Genomic DNA, 13,225 nt, shown 5'->3' with positions numbered 1-13,225 from the left:
GTTTCTTAAGATTCATGTATAGAGTCCGCTAGAAATTTCTAGAATGAATGAGTACATTATATACGCGTATTCAAAAATTACGAATAATTTTTTTGTGAGACTAGTATTCATTGATATTAAAAGCATTTATATGAATGATATATGATATGAATTTCTTATCTTTACGAATTCCATATATATTTCGTTCGTGGACTTATAAACTTTCTTCTATATGCTTAGATGGCCGGACGTGGTAGACCTCGTACCCGGAGAGCTGGTCAGACAGAGCCACAGCAGGCTCCACCAGAGCCGTAGCAGGATCCACCAGAGCCGTAGCAGGATCCATCCGAGCCGCAGCAGGCTCCCAAGTATTTGATAGACCCGATGACTCCCATAGTCACTAGGATGACAGCACTTGAGAAGCTTATGACGAATCACATCACATCACCATCACCATCACCAGTAGTTCCATCACCGGTGATATCAGCTATTCCTGTTGTGGAAAATTTTCTGGGAGACACACCCATACCCACCCTACAGGCAGTTGCTGATAGAACCACAAAGCAGAAGGATTGGCTCCGCTTAGTGGAGAGATACCAGAAGATGAAGGCACCAGAGTTTCATGGATTATCAGATTCTCTTGCGGCACATAAGTGAAAGAAAGATGTGGGTAACACCCTTGAGATACTTAATGTGACTTCGGTTCAGAAGTAGAGGCTAGCATCCTACAGTCTCAAAGGGGATGCAGGGAAATGGTACCGGCTACAGTTTACCCGAGAATAGAGGATGGCCCTCACCTGGGAGGACTTTGTCTATTTTTTAGATGAGCATTATATCTCTTCCGCGGCACGGGCCGAGAAAGAGCTTGAGTTGTCCAGATTGACGTAGATGTTGGCCTTCTTGTTTTGATGATGTTTAACAAATAATTTACCACTAATATTATTTATCTAGTATTTGTGTTTTCGTATTTATTATAGACAAACAACGTTGTTGGAGGATGGATGGAATAGAGCTTCAACGATCATATCCAAAGGAGGTTGGCGGAATGTCGGTGAAGCCTTGCAATTCAAAGTTAAAGATCAAGTTCAAGCTTCATCCGCGAGATTACCAAGTAGAGCTTATTGAAGACCAATCAAGCTTGGGTAATTTAGTTTAGGATTTATATTATGTGTGTTTGAATGTGCTTTGGCGTTTATTTATATTTGTGCTTATTGCTCATATCGCCATTGTCTCATTATTCATATCATCCTCTATCTTGTTTCATATTGTTTACCCTTGTGTTAGTTTATATATCCTTGCATATATATATATATATATATTTATCATATAGGATATATCTCATTGTTTATATTGCTTATCCTAGCTCATATATCTTATGGTATTTCATACTTGCTAGGATAACTTATTAATTAATTTAATTGGTATTTAAATCGGATTAGATTAGCATAAGACCCTAATCACCCCCCCTCTAGGGTCTAACAATTGGTATCAGAGCTTGGTGCTATTTGATTTAAGGTCTAATCGCCTTGAGTTAAAGATCCAAGTTATCTTATTTGTGCTAATCTAGTTAAGATTATTTTTGTTTTGCTTGCATATTTTCACATATATATCATGAATATGAATATATTTCGTTTAGGCTATGAATCAAATGTTGCTCCCAAATTCATTAGTTTTCCCTATGCACAATGGGCTTCTAGATTTAAACGACCACTAGGCGATAGCCCTAGTGAGGTTTGCGAGTTCGAACCCGATAATGATTTATCTAGTGATGAACTTGTTTGTGCATCTAAGAAATTATTGCATGCCTACAACAAATTACATAAAGATTTTAATGATTTAAAATGCAAGCATGATAATTTAGAATCCGATCATGAGAAGCTAGTATCCAAGTTTGATATCATTGCTAAAAAAATGAAAATCTTAAAGAAAACAATGATATGTTAAACTTGGAAAATGAAAAATTAACACCATCCATTTCTAGCTTAACTCATGAAAGAGATAATGCCATGTTAGAAGTAAAGAACATACAAAATGATACGGCTTCTTTTATAGATAACTATTTATGTTCTACTTCTAAAGGTGCATATGTGCCAAAAAATGAAGACTTGAATCTTATAAAAAAATGCATTTCATCCTTAGATTCAACTTTGAAAACATGCATCAATAGTCATAAGAAGCTTATGGATATGTGTGCCAAGTCTAAATCACCATCTACTCATCATGCACACATATATAGCAAAGTTTATAAGTGTTCAATTTGCGGCCGTAAAGGCCATCTAGCTAAATTTTGCTATGATGCACAAAAACATAAGAATATTAATCTTTCTTGTGCATCTCATGTAGCTTCCTCATCACATACACTTGCATATGCTTATCATGCACATCATAAACATGCAAATATGTTTAAATGTGATATTTGTGGTCGTTTTGGTCATTTGGCCAAATATTATTTTGATTTAAAAAGAAAATCTTATTTGCCAAATGTTTCTAGTAGGCCACATGTTTTTAGATGTGATGTTTGTGGTAGATATGGCCACTTAGGAAAGTTTTGTTTTGATAATGTTTCACATTTGCAAAATAATCTTAAAAGAAAATCTTTATTTGCAAATGATTCACATGCACGAGCTAATGGTCCACAAAAACAAATGGATCTCTTTCATTACACAAATTGCAATCGGAATGGTCATTTGAGTAATTATTGCTATGACCGATCCCATGCACCATATATGTCCAAGAGGGTTCATAACCCTAGGACTTTGAGCTTTAATGATAGGGGTCATGTCCCTAAACAAACCGACACCAAGAATACTTGGGTGCCAAAATAATTTTTAAAGCCAAGAATTTTAGTATTTTTTTCTTTTTCTTGGTTTTGAAAAATGTATTACAATTTCCTTTTATTGATCAAATCTTTTGTTTTCATGATTATTTGATTTGCTTTCATGAGAGGTTTGCATTTATATAACCCTCCGGGTTTATTGGGTGTTTATTCCCAAATCATGTTTACCGGATGCTAGAATGATTATATGGGTTAGAACAAGCTTAAGAGCTTGATATATTATTGTCTCTCTTGAAATTCTTTTGTTCAAAATTTTGTTTTGATTTGTTGCCTTTGAATTCATTATATTTCACTTATATGATGATATTTATATGTTTGTGCTTATGGATCATCTATTCGTGCCTTATAATGTATTCCATATGTGGTTTGATCAAATCCCACAAAGGAGATTCAATTTTTGATCAAACATGGGTTTTGGACTCAAATCTTGATTTATGATTTCTTTTGGTTGAAAACTTTTTTCATGGTTCTCATGTTTTCCTTTTCTTTTTGATTTCATAAATCTATCTTTACACATGGTTTTTATGGTCCTTGATATAAGACACTATTTTTCATATTGACATTTTATATGTGTTCTCATTGTCCATGTATGCTTGCTCACATGTTTTGCCTTGAGGTCTTCATTGCATATATTCTATATGGCTTTGATAGGGGGAGCAATCCCTATATATATTCCTTTTATACTCACCTATGCTTATTGATAGGGGGAGCTTTCGCTCTCTTAATTCTTTTGTCCCCTTTTTGATATTGTCAAAGGGGGAGAAATATTGTGAGTATACTTTTTCGTGGTTATATGCATGTGAATTATTATCTTATATATGTTTATTTCCTTCATGCATATATTCATTTTTGTAAATTGTTTGTCATCATCAAAAAGGGGGAGATTGTTGGCCTTCTTGTTTTGATGATGTTTAACAAACAATTTACCACTAATGTTGTTTGTCTAGTATTTGTGTTTTCGTATTTATTATAGACAAACAACGTTGTTGGAGGATGGATGGAATAGAGCTTCAACGATCATATCCAAAGGAGGTTGGCGGAATGTCGGTGAAGCCTTGCAATTCAAAGTTAAAGATCAAGTTCAAGCTTCATCCGCGAGATTACCAAGTAGAGCTTATTGAAGACCAATCAAGCTTGGGTAATTTAGTTTAGGATTTATATTATGTGTGTTTGAATGTGCTTTGGCGTTTATTTATATTTGTGCTTATTGCTCATATCGCCATTGTCTCATTATTCATATCATCCTCTATCTTGTTTCATATTGTTTACCCTTGTGTTAGTTTATATATCCTTGCATATATATATTTATCATATAGGATATATCTTATTGTTTATATTGCTTATCCTAGCTCATATATCTTATGGTATTTTATACTTGCTAGGATAACTTATTAATTAATTTAATTGGCATTTAAATCGGATTAGATTAGCATAAGACCCTAATCACCCCTCCCCCTCTAGGGTCTAACAGTAGGGAGACATGTTAGTAGCTGATTTCGAGAGCAGATTTATGAGCCTACTTCACTTTACGGGCATGTGGCAGACTGGAGAACGCCAGGCATATATGTTTCTAGCAGGACTTCGCCCTAGCCTTCGTCGATACCTCGTTTCTAGGAGGTTCTACTCAGTTCAAGAGGTAGTTGATGCTGCCACTTCACAGGAGAACGAGTCAGCTATGTTTCGGAAAGACAAGGAAGGGAACTCTAAGGATAATGGCAAGAACAAGAGGCCTTTTTCAGGACCACAACAACAGTAGTAAGGCCCTCATAGGAGAGGACCTCAGCATGATCAGATAGCGTCTCAGCAGCGCAAGTTTCAGGGCACATGTTTTAAGTGTCACAAAATTAGCCACAGAGCATCATACTATCGTAGTGCACCAGCAGGAGCCTAGCAAGGGAAATGGCAGAATTAGCAGCAGAACCAATTTTTAGGCCGAGGTCAGGGCCAGCAGATGGGACTCAAGGCACCGCTAGTAGTTTCGATGATTGAGGACAGATTCACGCAGTTCAGGAGGTCCCTCAGGGATAGGTAGTCCCATATGCTCCACTTCTAGTAGCAGAGCAGCCTCCAGCCACCGACAGAGTCTATGCGGTCGTCCCTCATGATCATGGTGCGAGTGGGGCCGTAGTGGAGGGTACGTTCCTCGTGAACTCCTTTCCAGCCCGTATTCTTTTTGATTCAGGGGCTTTACATTCTTTCATATCTTATGCATTTATGATTAGACTTTAGCTCGTAGCTCAGCCTCTAGACATCCCTTTGTCAGTTTCCACCCCTCTAGGTGAGATATCGCTCTTGGAGAGCATTTGTAGGAGGTGTATTATCAGTTTAGACGAGTTCGAGTTCGTTGTCGATCTGATAATGTTGCACATGTCAGAGTTTAATGTTATTTTTGGTATGGATTGGCTATCTTCCTACCATGTCAGTATCGACTGTTTTGTGGAAATAGTCAATTTACGAGCGTCTGATGGGTCCAAGTTAGTTATGATAACCTCTCAGGGAAACTAGTTTGCAGAGTTATTACTGGCGTATATCGAGGAGGTGATGTTTCGGGATCAGAGTGTTGATATATGCGAGACTAGAGTTGTCTAAAATTATCAGGATGTCTTTTAGGACATACATGGGTTATCTCCTATGAGAGAGATTGAGTTTTGTATTGAGTTACAGTCGGGCACAGCGCCGATATCCCGAGCATCCTATCGCATGACACCTGCTGAGATAAGAGAGCTACAGACCCAATTTGATGACTTGTTAGCTCAGGGCTTTATTCGTTGGAGTCATTTTCCATGGGGAGCGCTGGTCCTCTTCGTGAAGAAAAAGAATGGTAGTATGCGATTATGTATCGACTACCGTGAGTTGAACAAAGTCACTATCTGGAATAGATATCATTTGCCTCGGATTGACGACTTGTTCGATCAGCTACAGGGAGCATGGTATTTCTCGAAGATTGATCTGCATTCTGGTTATCATCAGCTGCGGGTTCGGGAGATGGATATTCCCAAGACCGCATTTCTGACTCGATATGGGTCCTTTGAGTTTTTGGTCATGCCATTTGGGTTTATCAATACACCCGCGGTATTCATGGATTTGATGAACCGGATCTTTCATCCATAATTGGACCAATTTGTGATTGTATTTATCGATGATATTCTCATCTATTCAAGATCGGAATCAGAGCATGAGCAGCATCTACGTTTGGCTTTGCAGACTTTGAGGGAGTATCAGCTATATGCTAAGTTCAGCAAGTGTGAGTTTTAGATTTCTGAGGTCAGGTTTCTTTGCCATATTTTCAATAGAGAGGGCATAGCAGTGGATTCAGCTAAGGTTTCAACAGTGCTTGATTAGGAACCGCTGAAGACGGTTACCGAGATTCGTAGCTTTTTGGGGTTAGCTGACTATTACAGGAAGTTCATTCAGGACTTCTCAAAGATTGTGATGCTACTTACACGCCTTACAAAGAAGGGTGTATAGTTACTTAGAGCACGGAGTGCCAGAAGGTCTTTGATACTTTAAAGGCTAAGTTGACTACGACGCCAGTCCTTACTATTCTGAATAGTGACAGGACATTTGTCGTATATACGGATGCGTCGTTAGCGGGTTTGGGAGGTGTTCTGATGCAGACTCAGAGGGTAGTAGCATACATATCATGACAGGTAAGGGTACATGATCAAAACTACCCCACTCATAATTTGGAGTTAGCAGCGGTAGTATTCGCACTGAAGGCATGGAGGCACTATTTGTATGGAGTTTAGTTTGAGCTATTCATAGATCACCAGAGTCTGAAGTACCTATTCTCCCAGAAGGAACTCAATTAGAGACAGCGGTTATTATTAATCACTTATAATTATACAATTTAAAAAAATCATAAAAATTAAAACGATAAAAAATAAATTCTTTACTATTAATCACTAGCACTTAAAACTTTTTTTAGAAATTGTCGCATCATAATAGATGAATACATACCAACTAGATTGGTACGTACTCATCTATATCACTATCATTTGTAACTCTTTCCAAATAATTTATCATAGATTTACAGTTAAAAATAAAAATTACAAATTACTTTCTACTCTCTATCTCCTATCGTCAACTCATTAAGTCTATCTTTAATATTAGCTATCTGGTCGATGCCTTGAGTTCTCTTCTCGTATCTCCACCAATCTTGTAGGGTACATTACCACCTGTATGGTAGATAGATATAGCGATATTCTGTGGTCATCGATCAAACGTCCTGATATGCTAAAGACGGATTCTAAAGTTATATATTGTAGAAACTTGCATTGTAAGTCACGAGCCATGATAGAAAGTATATGATATGAAGCTGTTCCATATATTCTACACCATTGCAAAATATCAAAATCAACATATTTTGAGGTTTAACTAAAGGTGCAACTAAATATTGTTCAATTTAAAAAAAAATCTTAATGATGATCAAAAACCAGATCCACAGCTGCTACTAGTTAGCCTCTCTATCATTGATTGCCTATCAAAAAGCTTACCTTTGCCTCGTTTGAGCTTGTAGAAGCTGTAGGTTGAGGTATACTTACACTATATCTACCTGCATACTTATCAAATAATTTTTAAAAATAATATTTAATAGTGTTATGATGAGTAAGAGCAGTAATAGTCTGACCACTATCGATGTTTATTATCATATTCCCATACAAAGAATTTAACAAACTTTAAAGACCAATTTCCTTCAAGCATGGATCAATAAGAATCCCCAAATAAAAAATAATAGGAATATGTACCTAAAATACTTATTAAATTTCTTTCTATTTTAAAAATCATGTTTCCAAAATAATTATCCATGCGATAAGGATTAACATTTTTTAAATATTTAAAACTTGTGAAAGAGCTTGAGTAATAGTTGGATAATAACAACTACATAATAACATAGTAGCTTCACAAAAAACTTGTAGCATCTCTTTTACCCAACATATAATTGTCCATTCATCATCAGTTATTTCTTACATATTACTAGAGCTAGAACTAGAAGTATAGAAATTAATAAAATCATCTATAATTTCTTACTCTATTGCTACATTTAACATTGCATGGGTGGAATTCCACCTATGGTCAATATATTTTGGAATTAACTTAGGTTTTACGTTTTTCTTCTATACAGTTATTTCCATCTTTTAAGTCTTTGTTCAGAAGAATTATGAGCATAAGCTATAACCCTAACTTTTTTTTACCATGAGTTTAATTTTATAAATGCACTTTGAATAATTAAATTTAAAATATGACACATACATCTAATATAAAAATATCACCCCAATATGATAATAGCAAAGATGATTTGGTATGTTCTGCAACTACATTATTATTACTTGCATTATCTAGTGAAAGAGATAATATTTTTTTTTTAAATTCTAAATTTGAAAGTTCTTCCATTATTAAATTTGTAATATTTACACCAAGGTGTGAATCTTCAAATGTAAAGAGATATGCAATGAGATATGCCACTAGGAAAGAACCCTAGAGGGGGGTGAATAGGGTTTATGCTAATCTAATCCGATTTAATGCTAATTAAAAACTAATTAACAAATATCCTAGCAAATAAGATATGTAATGAGATATATGCAAGGATAAGCAATATAAACAAGGGTAAACAAATAGTGTAAACAATATAGTGGACAAACTAAATAATGAGACAATGACGATATGAGCAATGAGCACAAGTATAAATGAATGCCAATGCAAACTCAAACATAATCAAATGATCATGGAGTTCAGACCTTCCGTCCTACATCTCCGCTCCCCACTCCCGGGGAGAAATCCACTACATAACTGGGTTTTCAACGCTCACCCGAATAACGTATTACACCTCACAATTCGGTTTTCTAGCTCACCGAAAACTTTACAATCACTCACAATGTAAACACACTAACTACCACCTCAAGTGTTGGTCTCTAGCCCGTGTCTCCCTCAAGTGTTAGGAATTACAACCTCTCTCTAGGCATTATCACCTACCCCACTCCTCTTGGGACAACCCCGTCTCTCACCACACACTCCTCTTGGTGTACTAGTGTATTATAAAAGTGATTTTCATAATTAAGGCTCACAATACAACAAGTTTGTGCTCTACAATAGATGAGAACTCAATGTAGGCTCACACTCAATTGTTACAACTCTCACAACCCTAAATATACTATGTATGATGTGGGTGTGTGTAACAATGAGATTTAATAAAATAAAATCAAACTAAACTCAATTATGAAAATCTAGCTTATAGAGATGATAATCAACAAACAATGTAAATACAAAGCTAGAAATTGAGTTTAGAAAACTTCTCTATAGATAACAAGAGAGAGGAAGAAGAGTGAATGCTCAAACACCAATAGATGATCTCCACTTGTTCTTGTGAAATTATCTTCACAAACAAAACACTTGAACAAGGCTTAAACACATTTAAACAAACTAAACAAACTTTTAAACCCCTTGTAAAACTTTTCTCTTCAGTTCATAAAAATGAGGATATGTAGGGGTATTTATAGGAACCCTAAAGCCAAGAGAAAACAAGGCAAAAAGACCAAAAAATCAAAACTGTAAAAGGCTAAAAAAACTAGCTGTTACAGCATCAGTCGACTGACGGCTTTCATCAGTCGACTGACGGTTTTCATCAGTCGACTGATGAGCTGACCGTTAGAGGCATTTTTTAGCCCATTAGTCGACTGATGACATTATCAGTTGACTGATGATCTCATCAGTCGACTGGTCAGTCGACCAAAACAAAACAGAAACTTTTTAACATTCCAGGCGATTTCTTCAGTCGACTGACCAGTCGACTGATAACAGGTTATCAGGCCTATTTTAAAACAAAAACCTGATTTTCAAACTATCTTTAAAAATAACAAATAAAATCAAAAAAATATAAAACTTTGGAAAATGATTGTAGGCATGATAATAAACATGCTACAAAAACTGGTTTTCAAAAATCACCTCCCATTTGAGAAATCTCTTCATTTTACAAAATGGTTCAAAACATGAAAATGAAACATACTTGTTTTGTCATTTTGACTAAACCATGTTTTGAAAACTTTATAAATTGATTTTATAGACTTGATAAAAGATATAAACTATTGTTGTTAAGTCTATAAACTAAAAGCTCAATATTATGCAAAAATGAAGTTTTGCACAATATGCATTTAACAAGTTAAATGTGTGTATATGATATTGAGCTTAAAGTACTAACACACATAATATAAAACCTAAACTAAATTACCCAAGCTTGATGTATATACATAGAAACCAATAAAATGTGTGTGTATATGATATTGAGCTTAAAGTACTAACACACATAATATAAAACCTAAACTAAATTACTCAAGCTTGATGAAGGTCTTCAATGAGCTCGACTTGGTAAACTTACGGATGAAGCTTGAACTTGGATCTTCAACTAGAATCACATAGACTTCATACCACAATTCCGCCAACATCCATTGGATATGATAGTGAATGCGCAATTCCATCCATCCTCCAACATATTGTTTGTCTAGAATACCTAATAAGAAAACATAAATACTAGACAAACAATATTAGGAATTGTTTGTAATCATCAAAACAAGATTAGAAGATGTATGCTCATAACATGAGACCTAACACATTCTGTCCAGATACGGCTTGGATATGATGCTTATCATATCCATATCCGCTTATCCATCTCGGTACGGATACAGATACGGATACACCTTGTTAAGAAAAATTTATAACCATATCTGCTAAAATCGGATACGCTTACGGATATACATGCATATATATAAGCGGATATGCATGCTGATACAAAAGAGATATGAGAAAACTATATAGTATTGAGAAAAATATAATTCATGTGATACAAAAGAGTTCGGTAATATGTCATTATAACTGAAAAGTTAAGATTATACATCTTGATCATCAAAATTAACCACAAATCCATAATCTAAGAATCGAAACTATCGTAAGAGTATGACTAATATGTATTCGAATATTTCGAATACGGATACAGATATTTCACTACAAAACCATATATGTAACCATATCCTATCAGTTATAGATTTGAGTAACCATATTCGTATCCTAACGGATACAGTTACAGATATTTTCTCGGATACAGATACAGGTTAACATCCCTACTGACCACTCATGGATGGAGTACCAATGTCAACTTTGTAATTCTTTAACTTTTATGAGTAGTTGATAGGCAATTTCATTTCCTTTTTCTTCATCCTATTCAATTCTCCTTTTGGAACCCAACAACTGCTTAGGATTGGGCGTGGGTCAGGTCGACCCGCAGGCTGACCTGACCAAGCACGCTACGGGTCACGACTCGGCCTGTAGTGCGCCAGGCCCTACCTCTCCTTGATATATCAGGGTCACGGGGTAGGCTAGATCTAGCCCCAAACCCGGGATTAGAGAAGTAGGCCCAGCCCATGCCTGACCTGGCTCACTCCCGATCCGGCCCAGCAAGGACCGTCTCGGTCCATGATATACTTTTTAGTTTGACTAGTTATTCTTTTAGCCCTTTGGATTTGCAACTAGATTTTCTTTTAGCCCTTTGGGCCTACAGCTAGCTGCCAACAAAGCCAAAAGGCCATAGGTATTTTGCTCATGGACATTTCGGCCCACTGAGAAACAAAATAGCGATCTTTAATCTCGCTGCTGTCTACTTGGAAATATTAAAAAGCTTAGTACTAGTTTAAAAATACTTTAATACAAATTTAAATTACAAAAAAAAATTAGAAATAACTTTACAATTGTAAATACACGTTTAATGTAATTAAAAATGAAAAAAGTAGAAAAAAGTTTGGATGAAAAACTCATGGTCTGGCCCACCACCCACGGGCCGTAGGCCAGGTCAGACTTGGTCCGCACCTAGGCGGGTTTTGGGTCGAGCAGGGTCTAGTCTCAAACCCAGATTAGAGAAATTGACTCGTCCCATTTTGACCCGGCCGGGCTCGAGTTAAGCTTACCCCGACCTTGAACCCGTAGGGCCGGGTCACGGGCCTGAACCGGCCCGGCCTATGCCCACCCCCTACAACTGCTGTATCAACCATTACCAAATTCACCCTCATAAATCTGGACTAGCCACAAAAAATTTGCAATTATAAAAATATCGATTAGCTATATTTCCATTAGCTTTTCCCTCTTAATTTCAATTGAGCATATGGTTCACCATCTTCATGGGCAAAAAAATGAGAGCGAATTTTTTAGTAGGTAAGTATATGTGAAAGGAAATATATGGGAGTTGAGATTTTCTTTGGATGGAGCTTGATTAACCATTGGCAATGTTTAAACATGAAGAAGGAGATTTGAGGAAATAAAAGTTTGCAGAAAACCTATTTCAGAAAACCCTTGGAGAAAATTTAACCTTCGGAAAAGAACGTTGAATCAAATTCTCATTGTTCTTATCTACTCGTTGATGATGTATGAGGGCACTGTAAAAATTAATAAGAATACCGTCGGAAAAAAATTGCCGTGAGGTGAGAAAACATGATAAAGATAGAGGGGCTCGATTCATGAGTTGGAGAAGAAAGTACGTGAGAAAAGTACAATTTTATGTATTAAATAAAAATTAAATAAAAAAGACAAAATCCTTCCACAATTGGATGGTAATAGAGGGGGCTATCCACAAAAAGTATAACTGCAGAGGGTCTGTCCATAATTGGGTGATAGTTCAGGGGGTCAATCCGCACAAGTAAACCAAAATTCTTCGCTTGATCTCCATATAGTTCGAAACAACAGGAAGAATTTGAGTCTTTCCACTTGTTAGCTTCATCCGACAGCTGGAAGCTTACCAAATCATAAATAGTTCTGAGAACCCCGAAAGAACGGAAACTATGGCGTGTTCGTAACAAGCAAGGATTAAAATTCAAATGAAACAAGTAACAAGCAAGGAGGGGGGAAAAGGCAAGAAAAATCTTAGAGCAAAACTTTCACAGAAATTTATAGCCTGGATCATGCATTCATCCCAAAATTAAGCCAACAAAGGCAACACAATAAAGCAGCTCATAACAAAAAAAAAAAAAAAAAAAATTTTCATAAACCGCCTTAACCTTTGGGTGATTTTTACATACCGGCCCTAAACTTTATTTATCTTACATAACACCCCAAACTTTGGGGTCTCATATGAACCACCCCTAAATTTTAATATTTTCTCACCGGGACCCCCACCCTCCTCTCCCCTGCCCACCCAAAAAAAAAATATATATATAAAGACCCACACACACGCACATGTAATTTGCAAGTAGTTTAAAAACACTTAAGAGAGAGGAATTAGAAACTCAAAATTTAGTGGAGAAATTAAATTGCCTATAAGTGAAAAATGACAAATTTAGAAATGAATTTTCTTCAGTAAATTTTAGTTACTTGCAAATTACAGATAGAGGGGTCTGCTGAAAAAAAAGGTCAAAATTTACACCACCGGTGTGT

The sequence above is a fragment of the Asparagus officinalis genome, chromosome 10 (assembly GCF_001876935.1).
Source record: "Asparagus officinalis chromosome 10, Aspof.V1, whole genome shotgun sequence".
NCBI classification, from domain to species: domain Eukaryota; kingdom Viridiplantae; phylum Streptophyta; class Magnoliopsida; order Asparagales; family Asparagaceae; genus Asparagus; species Asparagus officinalis.
The sequence above is the reverse complement of the archived record's forward strand: the minus strand, read 5'-3'. Positions refer to the sequence as shown.